The sequence below is a fragment of the Aquarana catesbeiana genome, linkage group LG04, assembly GCF_042186555.1.
Source record: "Aquarana catesbeiana isolate 2022-GZ linkage group LG04, ASM4218655v1, whole genome shotgun sequence".
Lineage (NCBI taxonomy): Eukaryota > Metazoa > Chordata > Amphibia > Anura > Ranidae > Aquarana > Aquarana catesbeiana.
The window spans coordinates 571783938-571806275 of NC_133327.1; the positions used below are offsets into that span (position 1 = coordinate 571783938).

General features: G+C 47.0%; 1 protein-coding gene across 2 annotated transcripts in view; it reads right to left on the bottom strand.

The window, feature by feature from the left end:
• Positions 1–22338, bottom strand: part of LOC141140660 (myelin and lymphocyte protein-like) — a 398217-nt gene that overhangs the window by 84524 nt on the left and 291355 nt on the right. The window lies entirely within an intron of this gene.

Genomic DNA, 22338 nt, shown 5'->3' on the forward strand with positions numbered 1-22338 from the left:
ACCTATTCTCTGGGAAAAAAGCCCTGGCTGAAGGTAAATCTAAAGGAAATCAAACAACAAAAGTTGTATAGTGTGTATCCAGCTGCTTAGGCCGCCTTATAGTAATGCTGGCCCTGATCATGAATTGTAGATATAGTCATTTTTAGCATGGGTTCCCTGAGACGGGAAAGTTGTTTTAAGGGTCCTTCTGTATTGAAAAAATTGAGAAAGGCTGCTCTATACAGTAGAATTACCCCTGTAAATATCTGATTCATCTAAAATGTTTAATTCTCCCCTCCCTCTCCTCATTTTTTATGAAAGCCTCCCTGGAAGCCTGCACTGTGTATAATGAAAAGGATTTTAATAAGGGTATTTTTTTTGTACCATGCTAAAAGTATTATCGTGTTGTAGTATCCAACCTGCAGGGTGTAGCTGTTTGTCAACTTCAGATACTCTTTGTACAAGAAAACAAAAAACAGAAGCAATAAATTGCTTAATGCAGTTATGCAGTAACATGCAATTATCCATTAAGGAAAAAAAAAAAAAACCACCACACATTCCCAGTGGGCAATTACTTATTAATGATTGGCAGGGGTTAGGATATTTAATTTGAGTCATAGGTCCGCCATCATCCTTCAAACTGAAAATCAAATTTGCTGGCTAGAAAATTGTCCATTCAGATGCAGCCACTGCATAGTTGCCAACAGTCCCGATTTTCCCGGGACAATCCCGATTTTGGGACCCTTGTCCCGATTTAATTTTGTCCCGGGTGTTTTCCCGAATTTTTGGGGTTTGTCCCGAGAAAATCGTGAGTGTTTTTGTAAAAAACGGCAACGGCTCCACAAAAATGGCCGCCGTTGCCTCCACGAGTCAGTCACAAAGTTTCCCTTGTGTTCAGTGCAGGGGAGAGGGGCAGCCAATCCGCTTCTCTCTTCAGTGTACAAATAGAAAATTCTATTGTACACTGAAGCCTATTGGCTGGAGGGATTGGCAACCCCTCCCCGCTCTACACTGAACACAAGGAAGACGTGATCAGCCTCCACTGCCATCACCCTCCGCCCCCGTGTGTCCAACGGAGCTCTGAGGAATAGTGGGAGTGACGGGAGGGAAGAAGGGAGGCTTTCATCTGGCTGTTCAGGAGTTGTCTGACCTGTGAGTAGTGGCCTGTCAGTGTAGCGGGGGAGAAGAGAGATAGGGGGAGGGGGTGTACTCAGTGTATGGGAGGCTTGGAGCTTTCCCTGCAGTACACTTCTCAAAGGCTGAGGTCCAGCATGGATGGACTGGGGCTCCGCTGGCTGGGGACATTGATGGTCCTGGCTCCCCTCTTGCACACCATGTCACCAACATACCTGCACCCCCCTCCCCCCTGTGTCACCACCATACCTGCACCCCCCTCTCCCCCCCTGTGTAACCACCATACCTGCACCCCCCTCTCCCCCCCTGTGTCACCACCATACCTGCACCCCCCTCTCCCCCCCCTGTGTCACCACCATACCTGCCCCGCCCTCTCCCCCCCGTGTCACCACCATACCTGCACCCCCCCTCTCCCCCCCGTGTCACCACCATACCTGCACCCCCCTCTTCCCCCCTGTGTCACCACCATACCTGCACCCCCCTCTCCCCCCCTGTGTCACCACCATACCTGCACCGCCCTCTCCCCCCGTGTCACCACCATACCTGCACCCCCTCTCTCCCCCCCCCGTGTCACCACCATACCTGCACCCCCCTCTCCCCCCCCTGTGTCACCACCATACCTGCACCCCCCTCTCCCCCCCCTGTGTCACCACCATGCCTGCACCCCCCTCTCCCCCCCCTGTGTCACCACCATACCTGCACCCCCCTCTCCCCCCCTGTGTCACCACCATACCTGCACCCCCCTCTCCCCCCCTGTGTCACCACCATACCTGCACCCCCCTCTCCCCCCCTGTGTCACCACCATACCTGCACCCCCCTCTCCCCCCGTGTCACCACCATACCTGCACCCCCCTGTGTCACCACCATACCTGCACCCCCCTGTGTCACCACCATACCTGCACCCCCCTGTGTCACCACCATACCTGCACCCCCTCTCCCCCCTGTGTCACCACCATACCTGCACCCCCCTCTCCCCCCTGTGTCACCACCATACCTGCACCCCCCTGTGTCACCACCATACCTGCACCCCCCTCTCCCCCCTGTGTCACCACCATACCTGCACCCCCCTCTCCCCCCTGTGTCACCACCATACCTGCACCCCCCTCTCCCCCCCGTGTCACCACCATACCTGCACCCCCCTCTCCCCCCTGTGTCACCACCATACCTGCACCCCCCTCTCCCCCCCTGTGTCACCACCATACCTGCACCCCCCTGTGTCACCACCATACCTGCACCCCCCTGTGTCACCACCATACCTGCACCCCCCTGTGTCACCACCATACCTGCACCCCCCTGTGTCACCACCATACCTGCACCCCCCTCTCCCCCCCGTGTCACCACCATACCTGCACCCCCCTCTCCCCCCCGTGTCACCACCATACCTGCACCCCCCCTCTCCCCCCCGTGTCACCACCATACCTGCACCCCCCTCTCCCCCCCTGTGTCACCACCATACCTGCACCCCCCTCTCCCCCCCTGTGTCACCACCATACCTGCACCCCCCTCTCCCCCCCCCTGTGTCACCACCATACCTGCACCCCCCTCTCCCCCCCTGTGTCACCACCATACCTGCACCCCCCTCTCCCCCCCCCTGTGTCACCACCATACCTGCACCGCCCCCTCCCCCCCGTGTCACCACCATACCTGCACCCCCCTCTCCCCCCCTGTGTCACCACCATACCTGCACCCCCCTCTCCCCCCCTGTGTCACCACCATACCTGCACCCCCCTCTCCCCCCCGTGTCACCACCATACCTGCACCCCCCTCTCCCCCCCTGTGTCACCACCATACCTGCACCCCCCTCTCCCCCCCTGTGTCACCACCATACCTGCACCCCCCTCTCCCCCCCTGTGTCACCACCATACCTGCACCCCCCTCTCCCCCCCTGTGTCACCACCATACCTGCACCCCCCTCTCCCCCCCTGTGTCACCACCATACCTGCACCCCCCTCTCCCCCCCTGTGTCACCACCATACCTGCACCCCCCTCTCCCCCCCTGTGTCACCACCATACCTGCACCCCCCTCTCCCCCCCCTGTGTCACCACCATACCTGCACCCCCCTCTCCCCCCCTGTGTCACCACCATACCTGCACCCCCCTGTGTCACCACCATACCTGCACCCCCCTGTGTCACCACCAACCCTGCACCCCCCTGTGTCACCACCATACCTGCACCCCCCTGTGTCACCACCATACCTGCACCCCCCTCTCCCCCGTGTCACCACCATACCTGCACCCCCCTCTCCCCCCTGTGTCACCAACATACCTGCACCCCCTTCTCCCCCCTCTGCTGGGGGCACCTTATGTAAGGACAGACTCTGCTGGGGGAACCTGATGGCATCTGGTGGCAGGTGACGTGGCAGGTGACACGCTCAGGGGTCCCACTGATTCTGCATTATGGTGAGTTGAATGATTTCATTATTTATATTACAATGTAATAATAGTAATAATGCGCTTCAATCATCCTGACATTATAACAACCATGGTGCCGGGATGATTGAAGTGCTAACACCAGGTGTTTGGAGTATCTTTATCTGCTGATTATTAAACTCTGGAATACACATTGCTATTATGGTGTAGGATCTGGGTCTGCTGTCCCTCCATCCCTCTACCCCCCTTTCCCTCTGCATCCCTCATTCATCTCAGACTCTAACCACACCCCATTTAGCCACGCCCATGTAAGCCACGCCCACTATTTCACGTAAACCACGCCCATTTTTTTGCGCGGCGCGCTTCGCGCAACGCATTTTTCCTTTTTCCTATGCCCCGCCTACTATCACATGCCCCGCCCCCTAATTATATCCTGACTCCGCCTACAGCCAAAAAAAGTGTCCCGAATTTTTTTTCCCCAATGTTGGCAACTATGCCACTGTTTGGATATACGGACAGCCCCTGGCAATCAGAATACAGAAGCCAACAGCAGAAAAATTCATCCATCCATTGTTAGCAGGGATGGGGGAATTCATAGATTTCTCTTGGTCAGCCCTTGGAGCTAAATAAGAGAACTTTAAGGCCTCTTGAACCCGGATACAATAATTTACTGATGTTTATACTCAAGATCTTGTTAACGGAATGATCCAGGGTAAAAGGTTCCATTAAGACCTTGGGGTTGATTTACTAAAGGCAAATCCACTGCGCACTACAAGTGCACTTGGAAGTACAGTCGCTGTAGAGCTAAAATGAGGGGAAGCTCTGCTGATGTTATCATCCAATCACGTGCAAGCAAAAATGTTGTTTTTTATTTTCCTTGCATGTCCCCCACAGATCTACTACGACTGCACTTCCAAGTGCACTTGCAGTGTACTTATAGTGCACAGTGGATTTGCCTTTAGTAAATAAACCTCCTTGTGTAAAAGGTGTGCAAAATGTGTGTATGCGTACCTCTTCACCAGTAAGAGCTATGGTCCAGTCACACTCGAAATTATAAATGCATGTAGAGAGCACAGCCTAGTTGCCACATAGCTCAGTTGCTCTTTGTGATGTTGCTGTAGTGCAGGCTCTCTCAACCTTTTCAGCATAGAGAAACCCTTGAAGTAACTTTCTGGTCTCATTGAACCCCTGCTAAAAATACTATATCTACAACTCTTGATACATTAGTGCAGTGTTTCTCAACCTTTTTCCAGTCGGGGCGCCCTTGAAAAGTAACTTTCAGTCTTGAGGCACCCCAGTCCAAGGTTTGGTTCACGTTACTGTGTGTCACGGAACACACGCAAAATTGTGCTCATGCCTGACACAGGCAAATGCTCTGCTCTTTTAGGGTGCCATTAATTCTTAATGGTACCACACACATAGGGTGCTTTTGGTGCAGAGCTTTTTTTTTTTTTTTTTTTTAAAAGGGTCGGGGACTTCTTTCCCCGCATTTCTGTGGGTAGGGAAGCCACGCAGCATGCATCCACACAGATGTGAACCAAGGGCTTGTTCATATGTCAGGTTGGAGGGGGGGCGATAAAACGACATGGTTAAGCTGTTTTTACTACCCCCCTCCCAACTGCTCCCCCTTCAGCTGCAGAGGCAGCAGCTGGGGATGTACACATGCTGTGGCTGCAGCTGTAGGTATACCTAGGGTTGCCACCTCATCCCTTTAAACCCGAACAGATAATAATTACACAGGTTCTGTGGCTGATTAAGGTGGTATTTAAACTCAATTGGTGCCTTATTTGCATTTAATTAGCCTCAGAACCTGTGTAATTCAAAGGCAGTTGGGTTTAAAGGGGTGAGGTGGCAACCCTAGGTATACCCAGGTTTAATGGGGCTGCACTGCAACCAACCTGCAACTGTGTGCATTGCACACGGTTGCAGTGTGGATGCTGCATTTACGGGCTTAAAACAGGTGGTGAGGAGGCAACATATGGTCTCTTTACCGCCTGCCAAATGCCTCTGAAAAGCAATCTGAGTATGGATTGCTTTTCAGAGGATAAGCAGTCCTTGCTGCCATCACAAACATTGGGAGGAAGTAGAGAGAAGACATTGCTGAAACTGGCAGCAGAGGAGAGTGCTTTGCATATATACTCTGGATTAGGGATGAGCTTCGAGTTCGAGTCGAACTCATGTTCGACTCGAACATTGGCTGTTCGCAAGTTCACCGAACAGCGAACAATTTGGGGTGTTCGCGGCAAATTCGAATGCCGCGGAACACCCTTTAAAAGTCTATGGGAGAAATCAAAAGTGCTAATTTTAAAGGCTAATATGCAAGTTATTGTCATAAAAAGTGTTTGGGGACCTGGGTCCTGCCCCAGGGGACATGGATCAATGCAAAAAAAAGTTTTAAAAACGGCCGTTTTTTCAGGAGCAGTGATTTTAATAATACTTAAAGTCAATCAATAAAGTGTAATATCCCTTTAAATTTCGTACCTGGGGGGTGTCTATAGTGTGCCTGTAAAGGGGCGCATGTTTCCTGTGTTTAGAACAGTCTGACAGCAAAATGACATTTTGAAGGAAAAAACTCATTTAAAACTACCCGCGGCTATTGCATTGCCGACAATACACATAGAAGTTCATTGATAAAAACGGCATGGGAATTCCCCAAAGGGGAACCCCGAACCAAAATTAAAAAAAAAAAAATGACGTGGGGGTCCCCCTAAATTCCATACCAGGCCCTTCAGGTCTGGTATGGATTTTAAGGGGAACCCCGCGCCAAAAAAAAAAAAAAAAACGGCGTGGGGTCCCCCCAAAAATCCATACCAGACCCTTATCCGAGCACGCAACCTGGCAGGCCGCAGGAAAAGAGGGGGGGACAAGAGTGCGGCCCCCCCCTCCCTCCTGAACCGTACCAGGCCACATGCCCTCAACATTGGGAGGGTGCTTTGGGGTAGCCCCCCAAAACACCTTGTCCCCATGTTGATGAGGACAAGGGCCTCATCCCCACAACCCTGGCCGGTGGTTGTGGGGGGTCTGCGGGCGGGGGGCTTATCGGAATCTGGAAGCCCCCTTTAACAAGGTGACCCCCAGATCCCGGCCCCCCCTGTGTGAAATGGTAAGGGGGTACATAAGTACCCCTACCATTTCACGAAAAAAAGTGTCAAAAATGTTAAAAATGACAAGAGACAGTTTTTGACAATTCCTTTATTTAAATGCTTCTTCTTTCTTCTATCTTCCTTCATCTTCTGGTTCTTCTGGTTCTTCTGGTTCTTCCTCCGGCGTTCTCGTCCAGCATCTCCTCCGCGGCGTCTTCTGTCTTCTTCTCCTCGGGCCGCTCCGCACCCATGGCATGGGGGGGGAGGCTCCCGTCTCTTCTCCTCTTCTCCTCTTCTCCTCTTCTCCTCTTCTCCTCTCCTCTTCTTCATTTTCTTCTCCGGGCCGCTCTGCAATCCATGCTGGCATGGAGGGAGGCTCCCGTTGTGTGACGGCGCTCCTCGTCTGACAGTTCTTAAATAACGGGGGGGCGGGGCCACCCGGTGACCCCGCCCCCCTCTGACGCACGGTGACTCTGGACGACGGGACTTCCCTGTGGCATTCCCCGTGACGTCACAGGGAAGTCCCGTCAAGTCACCGTGCGTCAGAGGGGGGCGGGGTCACCGGGTGGCCCCGCCCCCCCCGTTATTAAGAACTGTCCAGACGAGGAGCGCCGTCACACAGCGGGAGCCTCCCTCCATGCCAGCATGGATTGCGGAGCGGCCCGGAGAGAAAATGAAGAAGAAGAGAAGAAGAGAAGAAGAGAAGAAGAGAAGAAGAGAAGAAGAGAAGAAGAGAAGAAGAGAAGAAGAAGAAGAGAAGAAAAGAAGAAGAGAAGAAGAGAAGGAAGAGCGGGAGCCTCCCCCCCATGCCATGGGTGCGGAGCGGCCCGAGGAGAAGAAGACAGAAGATGCCGCGGAGGAGATGCTGGACGAGAACGCCGGAGGAAGAACCAGAAGATGAAGGAAGAAGAAGCATTTAAATAAAGGAATTGTCAAAAACTGTCTCTTGTCATTTAACATTTTTTGACACTTTTTTCGTGAAATGGTAGGGGTACTTATGTACCCCCTTACCATTTCACACAGGGGGGGGGGCCGGGATCTGGGGGGTCACCTTGTTAAAGGGGGCTTCCAGATTCCGATAAGCCCCCCGCCCGCAGACCCCCACAACCACCGGCCAGGTTGTGGGGATGAGGCCCTTGTCCTCATCAACATGGGGACAAGGTGTTTTGGGGGGCTACCCCAAAGCACCCTCCAATGTTGAGGGCATGTGGCCTGGTACAGGTTCAGGAGGGAGGGGGGGGCCGCACTCTCGTCCCCCCCTCTTTTCCTGCGGCCTGCCAGGTTGCGTGCTCGGATAAGGGTCTCTGGTATGGATTTTTGGGGGGACCCCACGCCGTTTTTTTTTGGCGCGGGGTTCCCCTTAAAATCCATACCAGACCTGAAGGGTCCTGGTATGGAATTTAGGGGGAACCCCACGTCATTTTTTTTTTTAAATTTTGGCCGGGTTCCCCTTAATATCCATACCAGACCTGAAGGGCCTGGTATGGAATTTAGGGGGACCCCACGTCATTTTTTTTTTTTTTATTTTGGTTCGGGTTCCCCTTTGGGGAATTCCCATGCCGTTTTTATCAATGAACTTCTATGTGTATTGTCGGCAATGCAATAGCCGCGGGTAGTTTTAAATGAGTTTTTTCCTTCAAAATGTCATTTTGCTGTCAGACTGTTCTAAACACAGGAAACATGCGCCCCTTTACAGGCACACTATAGACACCCCCCAGGTACGAAATTTAAAGGGATATTACACTTTTATTGTTTGACTTTAAGCATTATTAAAATCACTGCACCTGAAAAAACGGCCGTTTTTAAAACTTTTTTTTGCATTGATCCATGTCCCCTGGGGCAGGACCCAGGTCCCCAAACACTTTTTATGACAATAACTTGCATATAAGCCTTGAAAATTAGCACTTTTGATTATTCATGTTCATGTCCCATAGACTTTAACGGTGTTCGCATGTTCGAACGAACTTTTTTTCCTGTTCGCATGTTCTGGTGCGAACCGAACAGGGGGGTGTTCGGCTCATCCCTACTCTGGATACTAAACGGGAATTGATTGGAGGTCATCATCTTGCCCCCTACTGTATGGGAAAAAAGCCTTTAAAGCCAACACGAAAGTGTAAGGCAAGAGGAGCTGGTGAGTTTACTCGCTGAAGGGGAGTGGAATTCACAAGTCCAGCGGTGTGGTGGAAGAACATCTGCACTATATTATGTTATGGACTATCACTAATATCACTACGTTTCACCGATTTTTGGACTTTATAATGTTTTGTTATTAGTTTTTGATATATTTTTCCAAAAAAAAAATGTTTTTTCACCACAGATTTTATAACATTATACTGTATGTTGATTCTAAACACAGGTCACATTGTGCTGATAGAAGGTGGTGTTAATTATTGTGTCACATATAATTTTCACATACTTTTTTAGGGAATTTAAGTTAGTGCTGCTATTTGATTTCACTGTTTGTTAGGGCGAGAGGATAGTGGATCATTTATTATTTTGCACTATTTACATTTGTGATTGGTTCACAATGATCACAAAGTACACAATGACGGCTTGGTTCGCAGCAATAATGAGTAACTTGGCTGACCAGGGGTGATTTGTGAGATTGTAAATGGTGCTCTAGAACTAGCTGAAGCTGATCTTGGTCCTGCTTGAAAACCTCCTTCAATCTGCATCGTTAATCATTGAATTCTGACAGTGGAGGAGTTGCCTGCTGTCAGAGTACAATAGCACAGAGGTGGGATCCTCCATCTACCTTATTTGAGTGAATGCAGGGATCTGTTCAGCCTGCTGGAAAAAATAATAATAGCGTGTACTAGGGTTGCAACCGATACTGTTATCAGTGCTGGTACTAAGCATTTGCACAAATACCTGTACTCATGTAAATTGCTCCAAAACCTAAAACCAGTATTTTGCAGTGAGGATTTGAGCTCATGCAAAATGAATGGGCTCAAATTACACTGTAAAGAATTGCATGTAATTTGAACAGGAATATAGTGCAATTCCTGTCAGAATCACATGAGGTTTCCCACACCACTTTAGCCTGGGTTTACACAGGAGCAAAAAATAGGCTCGGGCATTTTAGACTGAGCAACCAACTTTTCCAGGGACCGGGGTAGACATTTGTGGGAGGGCTGGTGTCGGATTGGTGGTGCGGGTACAGCGTGGCTCTCTGCTGGTGGTGCGGGTACAGCGTGGCTCTCTGCTGGTGGTGCGGGTACAGCGTGGCTCTCTGCTGGTGGTGCGGGGGCTATTAGTTCCCCCAGCACAGTCATCTCTCTTTTTCCATGTCTCCTGTAGTACCTTGCTTGTTTCCGGGTTTTCTCTTTTCCCCCCCAGCAGAGTGCAAGCTGGGGACTGTAGCCGTCTCCCTGCTGAGATCAATTGGGCCTCCTATCTCTGGACTTACATTTCCCATGATGCCCCACTAGTTTTTTTCTGATTGGCCCTCCGCTGTGGCCAATTGGGAGGGAAGAAGAACAAGCAGGAAGCTTTCTTCTCTCCCATCTCGTGCTTGCCGACAAGCACGACATGAGAAAAGGGGGGGGGCGGGGGGGGGGGGACATCCTGACAGCGGCCCAGGGGAGGAGGAGCAGTCCATAGGGGCCCAGAGCGTAACTGTCAGCACGGCTCTGAGACTGAGCTGTGTGTGAGAGACACACAGCTCAGCCCATGCAGCCGCTAGTCTCGTCGGAGAAGACACAGGCACGGCCGCATAGCGGTAGGCGAGCGGCGGCTGTGGCCTGTGTTAACCCTGTCCAGGCCGCGGTCACCGCTAACCTCCCGCTGTGCAGCCTGAACATCAACAGGCCACAGAACGGGCGGCCCCCGGCCCACCGGGCAAATGGGCCTGGTACTATGTACTCAGCATAGGCAAAATGTGTCAGGGTGTTAAAGATGTATAGGTGTGATAAAGATAACAGGGAAAACATTTTGTCAATGTTAATTATATGCACAAGAACACTATGCTGTAGGTGAGCATACACTATACACAATCTCCTTTTAGATTTACCAAAACTTTGTAATATATGGAAAAACATAAAAAATAATATTTAAGTAGTATCCAATCAGGCAGGCCTTTGTACTACATAGTTGGTGGTAGATCCAAAAGCTATTGAACAATTAGATTGTATAGTGTATGGTAGGCTGGAGGCTGCCCATAGATGGATCAGTTTTTTTTCTCAGTCCATGTTCGATCAAACAAAACTGAGCAGATCCCCCCTCATTCACACAACTAAGGTGGATGAGGGAATCCATGCGCTGAGACAATCTATGTCAGCGCTGCAGATAGAAGGAAACATTTCTGCTGGTTTGAGAGTAGTTGATCATTAAAAATGGACTTCAACTTTAGCAAGAATGACCATAGATGGAGTGAAACATATCTGCTCCTTGCTGGACCAATTGAATTTCCATCCACCTATGGCCAGCTTTTTAGCTCCTGTGTAAAATCCTTGTTGTTTTTCCTATGCCTGGGGAGCTCACTAAGTCTCCATGTATAGGAGTTCTTTAGGGACCATTCACATGCAGTGTAGACATGTGTGGCCTGTGCAGTACAGGGATGTATGGGCACCGTGTGCATCCCTCTGCCAGCGTCCCATTCACTTCTATTGGAACCTGGCACCTACATGTATATTAGAATACAGTGGCTGTGTCCAGGCAGCCTCATGTCCCGAGTAGAAATTAATAGGGCACTTGGCATGGGGAGTGCACAACACCTATGTACCCCCTTGCTGGTAAAAGACAGCCCGGCATGGGAGACACATGTTTGCACCTCTTTTTGAATGGGCCCTAAAAATAGAATGTGACAGAACAGTTGCCTCCACAGCAATTAACAGTGATATCAAACCTAACAGTGTGTTTACCTGTCAGCTGAGAGACAGAGGAGAGAACAGCACTCAGTTTGGCCGTGCAGCAGAGAGGGGTCCGAGGGGAAGGTCACAAGAGGAATAGGTTCCGACATCAACCTAAGAATGGGCTCAGACGTGTGCGCAACTCCATGTGCCCATACCCACTAGGAAGCTGACACTCCGCATCGCTAATCACAGGCAGTGAGACATTTCCTGATCCGCAGCTGCGCAGATCGGGAAACGTCTCACTACCTCTGATTAGCGCTGCGGAGTGTCAGCTTCCTGGCGGGCGTGGGCACGTGGAGTTGCGAACACACCTGAGCACATCCCTTAGTCCTGAGCAGGCAGAGATAAAATGCAGGACACTTGGAGGGGGCGCGGACATCGGGACAGTGTGAGAGATAAGGCAGGAGTGGTAGAGACTGGAGAGAAGCTGCTGTCCAGTCAAGGAGAGAAGCAGAAAAAAGGTCAATCAAGAAAGCATTGACAACGGATGCTTCCCAACCTGGTGTACCCACCTGCTCCACTCTCCTGTCGCTCAGAGAAGAGTACAGTGTACTGTGCAGGCAGGAGGCGGGTGTAGTGCTACGATGTAGCCTACATGCAGGGACAAAGCCACTCTCTGCTGTGTTACATTCAGCAACATAAAATTGAGCCCTCTTCACACTGTAAATCATTCTGCCCAGGACAGCTGTACCTCCCACCCACCCCTAGTACCGGCCCTGCTTACAGATAGCTAAAAAGATCAATGATATCAGTTGGAACTTATCTAGAGGCCAAAATTGCTCAAGGACCCTGAGCAACCTCTGGAGGAATCCTAGTTGAAAAACCCTGCTGTAGTGCGTCAGCCCGTCCCACTTTATTTTGTCTATAATATAGTGATCCCGAATCACATCGGCTGATTATGCCAGAACAGCATCCTTGCTGATGTTAAAAAGGCCGATATACAAAAAAGGTTTCAGAGGAATTTACACAAAACACGTTTCATGGAGCTGTGAGGGTTTGATTTGTATGGGGGGGGGGTGATTAGACAGAACTTAGTTTATGTTAACCACTTCAATACAGGGCACTCCCCCCCCCCCCCCCCTTCCTGCCCAGGCCAATTTTCAGCTCTGTCGCTTTTTAAATGACAATTGCGCGGTCATGCTACACTGTACCCAAACAAAATTTTTTATCATTTTGTTCTCACAAATAGAGCTTTCTTTTAGTGGTATTTGATCACCTTCTGAAATTTTTATTTTCTGCTGAACAAAAAAAAAAAAAAAAACAAAAAAAACGAAAATTTTGAAAAAAAAAAAAAAATAAATAATATAAAAAAAAAAAAATGTTGTTTCTGTTACAAAACTTTGTATACAAGTTATGCCGCGTACACACGGTAGGACTTTACAGCAGACTTTGCCCGGCAGACGGGATTTCGTCGGACAATTCGATCGTGTGTGGGCTCCAGCGGACTTTGCTCAAAAGTTGGACGGACTTAGATTTGAAACATGTTTTAAATCTATCCGTCGAACTCGAGTCCGGTCGAAAAGTCCGCTCATCTGTATGCTAGTTCGACGGACAAAAAGCCACGCTAGGGCAGCTATTGGCTACTGGCTTCCTTGTTTTAGTCCGGTCGTACGTCAATCACGTACGAATTCGATGGACTTTGGTGGATTGTGTGTAGGCAAGTCCGTTCATTCAGAAAGTCCGTCGAAAAGTCCGCCGGGCAAAGTCTGCCGTAAAGTCCGACCGTGTGTACGCGGCATAAGTTTTCTCCTTCACTGACAGGCACTGATGAGGTAGTACTGAAGGGCACCAATATGCAGTACTGATGGGCATTACTGATTGGCAGGCATTAGTAATGGGCACTGATTGGCATCCCTGGTGGCCATGAGTGGCATACCTGGTGGTGCTGGGGGAGTCCCTGGTGGTCATCCTCGGGGGGGCTGCGCAGACCCCCCCCATCGGAGGAGCAGCCGATCGGCTCTCTTCTACTCGCGTCTGTCTGATTGGACACAGTTAATCACGTGGTAAAGTGTCTCTGTCAGAGACTCTCTACCTAGATCAGAGTTGTGGTGTGTCAGACTGACATGCCGCACCACCGATCACCTCGCTGCGGGTGCGCGCTGGCTCGTTATCCTGATCATGTCATATGACGTCCGATCAGGATAACTAAACCACTTTGCCAACGTCATTTTGCTATATGGCAGGTGGTTAAATAAAAGCGTAAGTAAACCCATAGATTTAAAGTTTCAAAAAACAGTAACATTTCCAGCACATGCTGGGAATGTAACTTTCACATTGGATGTGCTCTCAACCAAACTGTCAATCCATCCAATGGCTGGTGTCATAACTGATTACGTGTGCAGCATAATGGCAGTTGAAGATAAACAGGGGCAAGATGGCAGCTTCCTTGGCTGAAAACTATAGGAGGGTTTACTTCCACTTTAAGGCTATGTTTCCACTACTGCGACTTATTTTGCGACTTGACACGTCAAGTCGCATGACAAGTCAAAACCCATGTATTTCAATGGTCTCCGTTCTAATTAGTGCGATTCAAGTCGCAGCGACTCCAAAAAAAGTTTTTGCACTACTTTGTTCCGTCTTTGGTGCGACTTGTTCTCCATAGAAAGGTATTAAGTCGCAATGCAGTCGTATGTACATGTCTGACACCGCGACTTTGTTGCGACTTCCACAGAAGTCTACGGAAGCACATGATCTCTGCTCCTCCCAAATACATCACTTCCTATATTGATGTATGTGAGTGTGGAAGACAGTAGGAAGCATGCCTAGGGCTAGAAAAAACAAGCGACAAGTGCATGACAATGAGGAAATTATTAGGCTTGTCAGACAACGTCCGGCAATATATGACCTCAGAGATCCAGGTTACAAAGATCATGCAAAGAAGGAGAGAGCATGGTTGGAAGTGGCTCGCATATATTATGAGACCTGGGACTCTTTATCAGCCACAGAACGTTCTTCAAAAAGTAAGTGGTTGATATATGCTGCTTAGCACTTTGCGCCTTGCACCTGTTTAAATATTCTGCAACCAATGGGTGTGTGTTAATGTGCACTGTGTTTTCTTGGTGGGTACCGCTTCTCCTGCCAGGAGATCACAATGGTTTGGCAGGAGGGAATCCCCTGTCAACACTATCTGTGTTGATGGTGGAATTTATATAGTTACTTTCCTGTAACCTGTGGCTGCAGGAAAGTAAATCTGTGTGTGTATGTGGGCCAGCAAATAATATTTGACCACGGTCCTAATAATATTAAATAGTATTAAAGATGGCCCTGTCAACATCCTCCAGCACATGTCAAATTATGTAGGTGTCATGGTTAATATATTTAGCGGTTGTTTTAACACCATCCATATCAATTATGCAGCCTAGCAAATGAATGACCTATAGGCAGTTAATAAACTTTTTTGTTTTAATTTATTATTTGCTTTATATTTTGTAGTGCACTCGTTACAAACTCGATGGAGAAGTCTCAAAGACTGCTACAACCGGTTCTTACAAAAATTAAAAGAAGGAAGGAGTGGTTCCGGCTCAAAAAGATTAGCCCCATATGCCCATGCCGGGGATCTTGATTTTTAAAACCAGTGTTGGAAATGCGAGAGTAAGTTATCAGCAGGCATATGTTACGAATTGTACATATCAAATTGTAATTTTTAAAGTAAGCATATGTGATTTGTATTTCAGAACCCAAGCAAGCTGGGAAGACAGCACACAGGGTTTCACAGCAGAAGATGAGTCAGAGGAAGCTGCTGCTGCGGAGGAGCAAGAACAATTCCAAGACAATGTTGACAAGGAACTGTTCGTAGATGAATCAAGGTCAACATCAAACTCAATGAATGAGGAGGATGCAGAACCATGGCCTAGCAATGTCTCTAGGCCTTTGCAAAGAACTTCAAGGGGAAGTGCCCGGCCTGTGAAACCCATGGATAAAATTTTGGATGTAGTCAGTCAGATGTCCACTAAAATGGCTGAAAACCAGTGTGAAGACACAGCATTTCTCACTGTAATTTTAGGCATATGTAAACAGGTACCCCCTGAGAAAAAAATATGCACTCAGGATGGCTTTGATGTCAACTGCTCAATCATTTGTGGGTGAGGGGCCAACTACATCCTCAGCATATATGCAACCCCCCCTCCCCAACATCCCCCTTATCAACAATACACTCACTTTCCAAGTACACAGTATGCTCCACCAATAAACCATCCATACTGTGACCAGTATGGTAATATGCTGAATCCCTCAAGGCCACGCATGTTGCATCCAATTCCTGCCCCCACTACCTCTACCCTTGGCCCCCCAACCACTCACCAACTTAGGCAGCCTACACCCAGTCAGGTTCAGCCTTTTCTGGAAAGGAAATATTACCCTGGTCCATCAGTGGATTTCCCTGGACCAACCAATAGTTCCGTTTCCGGGACCACTGAAAACAAAACATACGAGCAATTGTAATTTTCTATTATTTTTGCTGTGGGTTTAAGATTTGTTCTCTATTTTTTGGTTGGTTGAGGAGGCCAAAACAACAACTGCTGAATTCTTGAGTTCATGGAACTTATTTCTTTATTTTTGCCTTCTTGCAAAAAGATTTGTCTTGTAAAAAAGATTCAGATTATATTTTTTATTTTTTTATGACTTTTATTTTTGTGTTTTTCAAAGTGAAATATTTTATTATTTTAATATTTGTTGTGCTTCTTAAAAAAAGCGTATTTCACCAAAACCAAAAAAAAAAAAAATTTTGGTGCATTCTTGCACTAAATTCAGGAAAATAAAAATTATTCTGGTTACATTATGCATTTTCTGCTTATCCTTTTTTCTAATTTGTGTTAAAGACCTGTTATTCTGCATTTGGATGCAATGAAACATAACAGACATATAAATAATATTGCAATAAAATGCATGACATACATTATGCAATGGCATCCTGCTGCCAGGGGACAGAACCAGCAGCAGACATAAAATAAGACGAGAATCCCTCACGCACAGTGGCACCATTGGTGGTGCCCCTACTGGCACTCCATTGTGCACCTTCCAGATCGTGCATGAGGGAATCTTCAAAAAGATAGCCATCACGAATTCTAACAAAATTATGAAGCACATATGCTGCTTTTACTGCAGATATTGCATTCTCAAGTTTTAAATTAATCGGTGTATGTAGCAAATGCCACTTGTTGGCTAAAATGCCAAATGAACATTCTACCACTCATCTTGCCCTCGTTAACCGGTAATTGAAGATTTGCTTCTCTTCACTCAGACACCTATTGGAATAAGGCCTTAATAGATGCTCACTGAGAGCAAAGGCCTCATCCCCAACATACACAAATGTCATTGGCGGCCCATTTGTCCCTGGCAACGGACAGTCCTGTGGCAGGTCCAGACCATTTTCCCGCAACATTCTTCCAAACGATGATCTTTGGAAAATACTGGAGTCTGAGCTGCTGCCATATGATCCTATGTCTATATAGCTAAAACAATAATTGGCATCAGCCACTGCTAGTAATACAAAAGAAAAATATTTTTTGTAGTTAAAGTATTTGGTTCCACTGCCGATGGGCATCCCTACCCTCATATGTTTTCCATCAATTGCCCCGAGACAATTTGGGAAATTGCAACGATACCAGAAAACTTCCACTATCTTGCACCAATCTTCGCAAGTGGGGTTCTTCAGGACCAAATCCCTAAGGACATTCCAGATGTCTCTGCAGGTATCGTGGACAATATTGCCAACCAAAAACTCATAATGCAAACTTGCAAAGGAATGTCCAGTTGCCAGGTACCTAAAATGGAAAAGTACATACAGTTTATTATAATGATACATATTTACACTAAGCTAATTCAATAAACTAAAAAAAAAAAAAAAAAAAAAAAAAAAAAAAAAAAAAAAAAATGAGCTAGGAAGGAGGTGCCTGAGTAAGTGAAGGAAGAAGAAGAGGAGCAGGAGAAAGACACTGGTGATGTAGAGGCAAAGTTAATATTGTAAAAACAATCTCACGCACAATTACATGCTAGTATTTATTTTTTTACTTCATGTAAAGAGGATGAAAGAATGATGTGGATATCCAAATGCCACATAGAAGTTAAGAAGAAGAAAAAATAATAGGTATGAAAAGTTACCTCAATGTTATAATGAGTCTTTCAACAGCTGGAATACTCCTTCGGAAACTTGTGTTTTGTCGCTCTAGATGGCTAGAGAGCAAAGCCAACAATTCATCAAAACTGTAAAGAGATAAAATATGGCTATTATTTACATTGACCATGTAAAAATCAAACATTTAAAAATCGAGTTCCATTTTTATAACAATTTGATCAGGTTATAGTTAACACTTCTAGCTATTCAAACCTAAAAATTCTAAAAAGAGTCATACTGACCAGGCATATACACATTTTCCTAAATATATCTGGCAGCATTTGCAAGTTGACATCAAAAAATGTTCTCACCTTTTAATTGACATCTTTGTGTAGTTGAAGAATTCGTCTTCATGAGTACGGAGGTCGTTGTAAAGGACCCCAAACTGGCCTCTCACTTCCCTTGGGGCGATGATGGGATGGATCCAAAACCTATGCCTTCTCCTCCTCCGGTTATCCTCCTCTTCTCCATCTATAAATGCTGCTACAGCAGCCAAAATGACTGCTGACCCAACATGTTTGCTAACAAACATTCAACACGTGACAACGAAAAAGGAAGGGGAAATAACTAAGCAGGATAAGGAATTACATCACTATGACTAAATCGCAGAACATCCAAGTCGCACAAAGTCGTTTTTAAAGTTGCAACAAAACGCACCACTAATCGCATCGCAAAGTACGCGCGACTTTGGGGACGCACTAGTGGAAACATAGCCTAAGTGAATTGTTATTTAACACAGTTGCTGTATTTATTGGATACATTAGTAACTCATTGAATATTTTCATGTGCTGTTTTTTTTTTCAGGTCAACCTCTTGTTGACTGCATTAAAACAGAAGCGTAAAAAAAAAAAAGGGGGTACATTTTCCACAATGCTTTTTTTTTTGGGGGGGGGGGGGGGGGGGGCGAGAGGGTTGGGGCTTTAGTAGTTTACAATTTTATTTTTTGCACTTTAAGATTTATTGCATTTTTTTTTCTTAACCCTGTTGGTGGGCTCTAAACAGACCTGACATCTCCCTTTTGAGACAGAGAAAGGGACTGAGGACAGGGATTCCCCAGTCCCTTTCTCAGCATTGAAGATGACAGGACACGGAGATAGATAGATTAGATAGATATTGTGTTGGCCTATCACATAAATCCACAAAAAAAAAAAAATACATTTACGTTTTTGGTTGTAACATGACAAAATGTGAAAAATGCCAAGGCACCGTGTGTATATAAAATATATTTGCGTTTTATAGTTGGCCCCCTTACTTTTGTCCCTGTCCCCCCCCCCCCCCCCCAAATATAAAAGCTGGAGACTCCACTGGATGGATGCAAATAGAAGAGATGTAGTTATTCACAAATCTGGCTTTACTCCCTGCTGAGAAGAGAGGTGACCAGAAGTTACCTCTTCTTATAATCTCCTTGTTTTACAAGGAGAGCAGGTAAAAGGGAGGGGTAAGAAATACAGTAGCTCAGTTGGGTAGCATCCAATTCAGGTATGACACCACCCCAGATAATGACAAAACTGAAAAAAAAAATTTAAAAAAAGTTTAAAAGTATAAAAAAGTTTACCTTTATGGAAAAATATAATAAATGCACATATTTTTGCAGAAAAAAAAAAAAGTGCATTCATATTTTTCCCCAGCAGTAGCCTGGAAAGCATTGCACTCATGATCAGTAGTAGATCATGGGTGCAATGTGGGCACCTGCAGACTTGTACTCTGGCTTTCAGCCCATACCACTGTGCAGGTTTTCTGTTTGTAAGCCGTAGGATGTCAATGAACTACCAGAGCGCTCATTAAAACTACAATCCTGTCAGGTGTGGTGGTGTATTTTGTTCATTCATGGGAAACTTTTTAAAAAGTGACAGCAGGGGTGGGGAGAAGAACCCTTCTGTCATGGGGTCGGGGGGAGAGGCAGCAGGTGCTGGAACATGTTACAGGTTCCAAAGGTTAACTTATCCCTTTAAATGCCTGTGTCACTTCTCAAAGAATGTTAAGAAAAACTGCAAATGTTAGATTAGTGGCTAGCAGCTCATAATTTCCTACTACACAATAAGAGCCGGTTCACACAGGGACGACTTGTCAGGTGACTTTGCCGCCTGACAAGTCGCGTTTCGTTATGTACTATGGAACCGTTCTAATAGGAACGACTCAAGTCGCTCCGACTTAGAAAAAGGTTCCTGTACTAGTTTTGGGGCGACTTCAGGCAACTTGCATTGACTTCTATACAGAAGTCCTTTTGCAAGCCGCCGCTGAAGTCGTGTGCAGGTCGCTTAGGGCAGTCGCGCTGCCCCTGTGTGAACCGGCTCTTAACTGCAGTAGCAGGTGCAGAAAACAGGTGAACTTACTGTATTTTAAAGAATATTTAACAGATACAGTATTCATGTGTGAAACAATTTTAGAGCAAATTATTTTAGGCTCCTTTTACAGGAAGCCACTCTGATCAGCAGGGGATCTGTGAGCTGATCCTCTACTGATCGGAGTCAAACAGTAGAGATGTCACATCCATGTCTGCTCAGTTTATGCAGAGGGGACACGGGCAGACTCCGCGGAGATTGATGGTCGGCCGGGTGTAAACAGACTTTTCCTTACTGGACCTGATCGAACCCATAGATAGGTGGGTGTAAATGATCTTGTGCCTGTCCATAGGGCTCCATAGACCTGATCAGAATGCCTGTGTGAAAGGGGCCTTAGAATTCAGTTATTGAGATAGATTTTACTTAAAGAGGAACTGCAGTCTGCTCACATAATTTCTAATAAAAACATATTTGCCATTCTGAAGCTTCCCTCCAACCACTTTGCATATTTTATATATACTGAGATTCTGTACTTGCCAAATAGTTTGCAGAAATCTCCCTCCACCAAGTCTGGCTGCAATCATTTTAATTGTGGGCAGCTAAAGCTGCTGCCTGTATACTTCCTGGATTTACAGAGGCACGCCTCCAGCTCTGCAGCTCTCATTGGCCCTCTTATGACTCATCCCCCCTCCCTTCCTAATGTAGCACCCTCTACCAATAGGTAGGTGCTAGTAATGGTTATTTTACTAGGGTTTTCAGGCCAGGCAAATTTAGGCAGGCTTATGCTGCAAGCTAGGCCTGTCTGTTTTGATCTGGGAGTGGTCAGAGTAGCAGTGGGTGTGACCACCTGTGCTCTAGCTCTGGGGCGCCTCCCCTGCTTCCAGAGAGAAGATTCTGGAAGAGGGGCTGGGCCTGGAACTGGAGTGGCAGGCAGCTCATGTGGGAGCCCCGACCAATCCCCAATTGGTATTGGCAGGCCTCCTATATAAGCTGAGGTGATATGCCACTGGGGGGAGAATCTGGCTAAGTGAAGTGAGGAGTGGAATGCTAGGCAGCAGCAGGAGGGCACCCCCATCTGGGGGGGGGTGTACCGATTGCAGGAGGAGGCCCGGAGAGAGCTGTGAGGGAACTTTTCCTCTACACGATCATTGGCAATGTCTTTGTCATCACACGGTCGGTGGCAGAGAACTCCTAGAGCAGAGCGGCAGGTGAAGCTGACGGAACGCATGGTCCGATCAAGTTCCTCATCAAGGACTCAGGGTTGTGGAAGGTCGGTGATTAACACAGTGGGTGGCTGGAGGTGCCAGGAAGTCTGAGGGAACTCTGCTTTTACACTAGTCATTAGAGTCGAGACTGTGGGGATCTGTGTCAAATCGATGTGACCTGAGGGCACAGGATTTGAAAGTTGGGCTGGCTGGGAACAGTAGTCCACCATCTAAGTCATGCTTTTAAAACTACTAGGCCTCCTGGGAGAGGTTCTGCAGGCCTCAGGCCTAGTAGCAGTGAGCAACCAGAGCCGGTAGAGGGGCTTATTAGGAGTGGGTCCCTATTACCCAATAGAAGAAGATGCGACATACTTTAATCCAGTAACTACAAGTTTGTGCAGGAGGAAACCAGTGTGGGTAGAAGGAACTAAGTTTGTTCAAGAGGAGTGACAGTCTGCATGGTGATGCAGGAGGAGATTTACATTTAATGTTCATGCACATCTAATCTACTGGCTCTCACATTGTGCTGTTGTGCTCAAATTATAAATATGATGGCAATGATGAATGCTATGGGCATCCCATATTCCTAACCCCTATCCAAGTTGTACCCCCAATAAAACTAACAAGACTGTTCATAGTCTCTGGAAGTGATGTAGGAAGTCTGGCAGTGGGGTGGATTGTTTGTTACTAGCTGCAACACCATGGCTACACTGGCAAACTCATGAGTGAGCTGTGCATGATGTCATAAGCCTAGGCTTTTTTTTTACAGACAAGAAACAGGAAGTGGGTTGTATAAGGGATTTACTCACAGAAAAAACATGTTTTACTATCCAAAGTTAAAACAACAAGGGCAGAAGATTTAATAGATGGAACATTGAAAAAAAATGACTGAAGTTCCCCTTTAAACACAATGCATAAATTCACAAAATGTTTAAAAGGTGACGCTAAAAGGTGTTCTTAAAAAATAACCCATACACATTCACTCCTTAAAGCTTTTGTTACCTCAACACTTCATATTCTTGATCTGTGCCTGCTGTACCTTGTACTTGTATGAGAGTCTCCTGTTCTCTTTGTATTGCTTCCTTTATGTGAAATCCCTGGTGTTCCTGCCAGTCCCTCTGCTTTCCTATTAAAAAAAACTGACCAAACTAAGCAGGAGAGCACAGTGTGATCAGTTCTATAGCTAGCTGTGAGCCTAGCATACTCTCCTCTAATGATGAGAGAGAGTGAGAGTGTACTTTGGACAGTATAAAAAAGGAGGCACAATTATATTTTCACTTTAAAATCATGGTACTTCATCACCCCCTCAAAAACTGAAAA